Consider the following 6,936-nt stretch of genomic DNA (forward strand, 5'->3'; position numbering starts at 1 on the left):
TGTTTTTTTTTGTTTTTTGCCCATAATTTCGCGGCCCACTTGCAGTACCCTTGCGGCCCACCAGAGGGCCGCGGCCCATAGGTTGGGAATCGCTGCAGTAGGTTGTTAGGGGCGTAAACGTTTGTGTACAGTAGAATTCTCGTCCAGCGTGCCTAGTTACAGGAACCACATCATGACTTCGGAGGGGGCAGAATTGATCAAATAACAAACTTGAGGGCTGGCTCGGATTACCCAACGATTCAACATTGCAAAGACCATGTAATCTGAAAGTGAAAGCCCGAAAACCAACATCGACCAGAAGAACACGCACGTTTACGACAATTGTTCCCTCCTCCCACCCAGGCTGAGAGAGGCTTTAGCCAACGAGACAGGCCACGCCCACTACTCTAGCAACGCAACACACCTGAAACAGAGAAACGGGTCATTTTAAACGTGTCTTACCCTGTTTTCGTCAACGATAAGGGAACGTGAAGAGCGTGTGGCCTTTCTTGAGCACACGATCAACATTCTGTTGTGGGGAAGCTCGCGCGTGCATCATAACAACCACAGACGCCATGGTAACGGCGCACGTAACAATACTACAATTCTACGACGAGAATTCTTGCTCTGCCAGTTGTTATTTTTAATTTATTTTTTATCAGCTCATATTGTGCCTTGCATATACCACCATCTAAATGACTAAGATAACAGTGTTTTCCTTTAATGCACGTGGCCTTAATTTACCACATAAACGTACAAGTTTTTTGGATGTGTTAAGAAGAGAGAAAGTTGATATAGCCATGGTTAGCGAGTCCCACTTGCTGCAGAGGGATGTCCATAAACTAAAAGATAAACATTATATGGTGAAGGCAAGTTCATCAGCCCTAAACAAAACGAAGGGAGTAGTAATCCTTGCTCGCCGTAATTTTCAGTTAACTAACTTAGGTGGGGCGATTTAGATGGAAGAATTACTTATATGAAAACCATTATTGAAAATAAGAAAATAGCCTTTTTGTCTATTTACGCGCCTAACAGTTATGATTCGGATTTTTATACACGCCTATCTAATATCATGCATGACCTGGTAGAATACCGTTTAATAATTAGGGCAGACTTTAATGCAGTTTTGGACCACTCAGCAGATAGGAGGACAGCTTCTGTAGAGGGCAGTGACCAGAGAGGGTCAACAAATGGGCCCAGGAATTTTCAGTTATGGACATATGGCGTGTTATTAATCCAAACAAACGAGACTACTCCTTTTTTTCAGGAAGACATCATACATTCTCCAGAATTGATTTTATTTTCGCCTCGAAGAATCTTCTCGAAAAGGTAAGCGCAGATATGCTCCCTCTCGCCTTCTCTGATCATAAGGCAGTTGTCTGCAGGGCCAAATTATCAGAAACGCGCGACCGTGCGCCGCGCTGGCGTCTAAACACATCTTTATTGCGTAATGACAGCTTTGTGGAACAACTTCAAACTGGTCTGGCTGAATTTATTTTGTTCAATGAGCACGCAGTAGAAGATCCTCGGATACTATGGGACTCTGTGAAGGGTTATATTAGGAGTAATTGTATATCTTTTGCCTCTCATTTGAACAAGGCACGTCACCGTAGAACCCTTGAACTGGAACATGAATTCGGTCAACTTGAGAGAGACATGCACAGTAACACTACCCCTGAATCAATCATACAAAGAAACAAAATAAAGGATGAGCTGAACTCCTTGTTGCGACAGCGAGCTGAATTCCTCATTCAACGTTCACGCCGGAATCATTATTTCGAAGGTGCCCGCCCCAGCCGATCTCTTGCCATCAGCCTCCGTGCCAGTGAGAATTTTGCGAATATTTCATGCATCAAAACACTAGAGGGAGACCTAGTAACAGATCCCAAAACAATTAATTCAACCTTCCGCTCTTTTTATTCCAAGTTATACAACTCCGAAGTATCTTATGATTCATCTAAATCAGATGCTTTCCTTAACAATCTCAATCTTCCTAAATTGCTGCCGCAGGATGCCATATCTCTGGATAAACCCATTACTTTAATTGAATTAAAACATGCTTTACACAAGCTTAACAAAGGTAAATCACCTGGGTTTGAAGGCATCCCTCCAGAATTTTATTTAACATTTTGGTCTCAACTTGGCCCTCTACTTTTAAAGATGATTAATCATGCTATGTTTAGTGGAGCCTTTTCCAGAGATGTTAACACCGCTACTATAACATTGCTTCACAAAAAAGGCAAAGATCCAACTGAGTGCGCAAATTACCGTGCTTTGTCACTCTTGAATGCAGACATAAAAGTGTTTGCAAAAGTGTTGGCACTTAGACTGGAGCCATTCATGAACAAACTTATACATCCGGATCAAACCGGATTCATGAAATCCAGATTATCCTCAGATAATGTACGCAGGCTCTTGCACATCATTGATGCTTCTGCTGATAATGCTACTCCCTGTGCGGTCCTTTCTCTGGATGCAGAGAAAGCTTTTGACCGTCTGGAGTGGCACTACCTATGGTCTGTTCTCCAGCTTATGGGTTTCGGGACAAATTTCACCAACATGATAAAGACCCTTTATTCCTCTCCTTCAGCTATGGTTATGACTGGGAATGTGTGTTCCTCTTTATTTCCTGTCGGACGCTCCTCGCGCCAAGGCTGCGTTTTTTCTTCACTTTTGTTCACTTTATCTTTGGAGCCTGTAGCCCAGGCTGTGCGTCAGTCACCCCACATTCCGATAACTGCCCATGGCACGGATCATTATATCTCACTTTATTGTGACGACATTCTACTCTATCTTGGTGATGCCGTAAATTCAACCCCACATCTTTTATCTATTTTTCACCAGTATGGGAGCATTTCCGGTTATAAAATTAACTGGTCCAAGTCGGCTTTCCTTCCCATCAATGAGGCCTCAAGGCAGGCATCACTACCATCAGATATCCCAGTGGTTGACCATTTCAAATATCTAGGTTTATCAATCTATCCATCACTACAAACTACAATACCTTATAATTATAACTCTACCTCGCACATCTTTCTTTTTCTACCTCCAGCTCCGCAGTGCCCTACGGGCATACGGAGTCCCCTGGGGAGAAGACTTGAAGGTACATCCCATCCACAAAATGTTTGTTGGTAAACCTACCACAGCCTTAGTCTCTAACCTTTACACACTTATGATCAAATGTGCAGATATCCCTCTACAAATTAACTTGCGTTGGAGCCATGACCTTTCTATCTCACCATCTACAATCAATTGGACTACGGTTTGGACTAAGATCAACTTAGCATCTCGCAACCCCAATCATCAGATGATTCACTATAACTTTGCACACAGGCTATACTGTACACCCCGTAAACTTTTTTTTATGAAATTAACACCCTCGCCAAACTGTCAGTTATGCTCATTAAACACAACAGGAACTTTCATCCATATGGTGTGGGATTGCCCTGGTGTTAAATCATTCTGGGGTATGGCCATCAATAAGATGTCTGAGTTTCTTGGGTCCTCTATCCCCTGCTCCCCAATAATTCTACTACTGAATGATTTTTACCAGTTTAAATTTATCAATGATGCACCAACGCTGGCTTCTGGTAGGCCTCACAGCCGCCAAAAAACTGGTAGCTCAGAGGTGGAAAGACCCCCATGACTTGTCCTATCAGCATTGGTTAAACACTGTGTTAGATCTAGCCAAACTAGAAAGGTCCGTGGCCAGCATGCATGGCGCTCAAGAAAAGAATATTAGTTTATGGACTTCCTTTATAGAATGTATGCAGAGGTGATATGCATAACTTATGGTTATTCCACTAGTATGATATATTTTTTTTCTTTTCTTTTTTTCTCTTTTTCCTTCTCTTCCATTGTCCTTTCTTTATTCTCTTCTTTCAAAGCCATTCATTATGTTTATAACATTATACTACTAAAATACTATTATAATAATCTTAAATAGGCTACTATTAATAATTGTAATGGTGTGGGTATTGATATTTGAATGAATATTATAGTATTTAATGTTTTATGTTTATCCTATTATGTTTATTTACTTTATTTGGTGGCATTTATGTTGAGCTGGTTTAAATCCTTCTTGAGGGTTTTTGGGCGGAGTAAGACCTTGGTGTGGGAGGGTGGGTAGGGTGGGTAGGGTGGGTAGGTATGCAGGTATGAATGTTGTGTATTTTGATAATTGTTTTGTCATTGTCCTTTGTGTGTTTGTACATAAAATTAAAATAAAAAATTGATCACAAAGAAAATTGCGAGGATGAGCATTGTGCAACAATTATGCTACTACTACTAGCTATAGTGCAGCAATTATCTCATTCATTGCTCTATTGTTGTGGGGCATTCCTTCACAATGTAGGCTATAGGTGAACAAATATGAAACCAAGGAAGCTTGTTTTCTTTGTTAAATTGTTTATTCTTGAACAAGGTGTGACTATCAACAAGTCTCAAAGTTGCAACATAATTAGGAACTTGAAGTTGACACAGTATGATAAAGCTTTGTGAAACATCATAATGGAAATTGAGTGAAGGTATATTGAGTATAAATAACAATCACTCTAGTTCATGTCCTTTTATGTTGAAAACCCCCCCAACAACATTAGTGCTGGCCGTATCTGTTTACGTATTCATTCGTTCGTTCGTTTACATATTGTTATGACACGGGAGCGAGGGGGCTCAAGGACACGACACCGGAGGCAGAATACAGTGTTAGCCCCGTAGGGTATTTATTTACAGTGCAGGCGGGTGGAAAAACAGATGATGAGTCCGGGGGTTTCAGCCTGGCGGGCTGGGGGTAGTGGCTGGCGTGGGCAGGCCATTCTTAGGGAAGAACTGACGATGAATGAAGGGAGTCCAGGGTAGATGTAGCCAGAGGGTTGATTGGGAGTGGAGACAGGTGTGTTGGTTTGACTGTGGCTGGATAACCCTCCAATCACCGGGAACGAGCTTCACCTGCGGCGGAGAGCACGCTGTGCTCGAGTTGTGGGGGCGGGGGAGGGCGTGTGTGACGGCCCAGCCGTAACAGGACCCCCCCCCGAGGGGGAGCCTCCTGGCGACCGGCCCGGAGCCTCCGGGTGGGCCCGATAGAAGTCCCTGAGGAGGACTGGGGACATGATCTGGGACCGGGGAATCCAGCTCCGTTCCTCTGGGCCATATCCTTCCCAGTCCACCAGGTACTGGAAACCCCGGCCACAGCGACGAGCCCTGAGGAGCCTCCTTACCGCCCACTGGGGGTGGCCATCCACCAACTGAGGAGGGGGCGGTGCAGGGGCTGGTGGCATCAGGTCGCTGGCGACATGGGGCTTAACCCGGGAGACGTGGAACACCGGGTGGATCCGACGGAGGGAGTGAGGGAGGACCAGCCGGATGGCAGCGGGGTTGATGACCCGGTCGATGGCGTAGGGGCCGATGTATCTCGACGCCAACTTCCGGGAGGGGACATTGAGGGGGAGATCCGCCGTGGAGAGCCAGACCCTCTGGCCCACCTGGTACACCGGAGCTGGAGTGCGACGACGGTTGGCGCTTCGGGTAGTTCGGGCGGTGGCCCGAAGCAAGGCCGAGCGTACGGAGGTCCAGACCCGACGACAGCGAAGGAGGTGTGCCTGGACCGATGGTACCGACGCTTCGCCCTCCTGGGTAGAAAGCAGGGGTGGCTGGTACCCCAAGGAGCACTCGAAGGGGGACCGGCCGGTGGCTTCATTCACCATGGCGTTCAGAGAGTACTCCACCCAGGGTAGGTCCTTGCTCCAGGAGGATGGATGGAGGGAGGACATGCAGCGGAGTGCCGACTCCAGGCTCTGGTTGGCTCTCTCCGCCTGCCCATTGGTCTGGGGATGGTAGCCGGAGGAGAGGCTGGTCGTGGCCCCAATCCCAGAACAGAAGGCCTGCCACACCTTGGATGTGAACTGGGGGCCACGGTCGGAAACCACATCCTGGGGAAGCCCGTAAAGCCGGAAGACGTGGGTGGTGAGTAGCTCCGCCGTCTCCGCCGAGGTCGGTAGCTTTGCCAGAGCTACCAACCGCACGGACTTGGAGAAGCGGTCCACGATGGTGAGGATGACCGTGTTGCCTAGAGACGGGGGAAGGCCGGTCACGAAGTCCATGGCGAGGTGGGACCACGGTCGACCGGGCACGGGTAGAGGCCGCAGCAGTCCTGAAGGCGGCCGGTGGGATGCCTTGCTGCGAGCGCAGGTAGGGCAGGCCGAGACGAACTCCCTGACGTTCGCGGCCATGGTGGACCACCAGAACCGCCGGCGCAGGAAGGACAGTGTGCGTAGGGCCCCAGGATGGCAGGCGAAGCGGCTGGCGTGGCCCCACTGCATCACCTTGGTCCTGACGGCGTCCGGGACGAAGAGACGGCCGGGGGACCCCGGTCGGGGATCTGGCTGGGTGCGCTGTGCAGCTCTGACCACCGCCTCGATCTCCAGGGTGACCACTCCAACGACCCGGGAGGATGGAACGATGGTGTCAGGAGTGGTGGGTTCCTCCTCTGCGGCATGGAGCCGAGAAAGGGAGTCAGCCTTGGCGTTCAGGGAGCCCGGACGGAACGTGAGGTGGAAGTTAAACCGCCCGAGGAACAGGGCCCAGCGTGCCTGACGGGAGTTCAACCGCCTGGCCGACTTGATGTAGGTTAGGTTCTTCTGTTATGACACGGGAGCGAGGGGGCTCAAGGACACGACACCGGAGGCAGAATACAGTGTTAGCCCCGTAGGGTATTTATTTACAGTGCAGGCGGGTGGAAAAACAGATGATGAGTCCGGGGGTTTCAGCCTGGCGGGCTGGGGGTAGTGGCTGGCGTGGGCAGGCCATTCTTAGGGAAGAACTGACGATGAATGAAGGGAGTCCAGGGTAGATGTAGCCAGAGGGTTGATTGGGAGTGGAGACAGGTGTGTTGGTTTGACTGTGGCTGGATAACCCTCCAATCACCGGGAACGAGCTTCACCTGCGGCGGAGAGCACGCTG

Source organism: Nansenia antarctica (assembly GCF_963989245.1).
Source record: "Nansenia antarctica genome assembly, chromosome: 1".
Lineage (NCBI taxonomy): Eukaryota > Metazoa > Chordata > Actinopteri > Argentiniformes > Microstomatidae > Nansenia > Nansenia antarctica.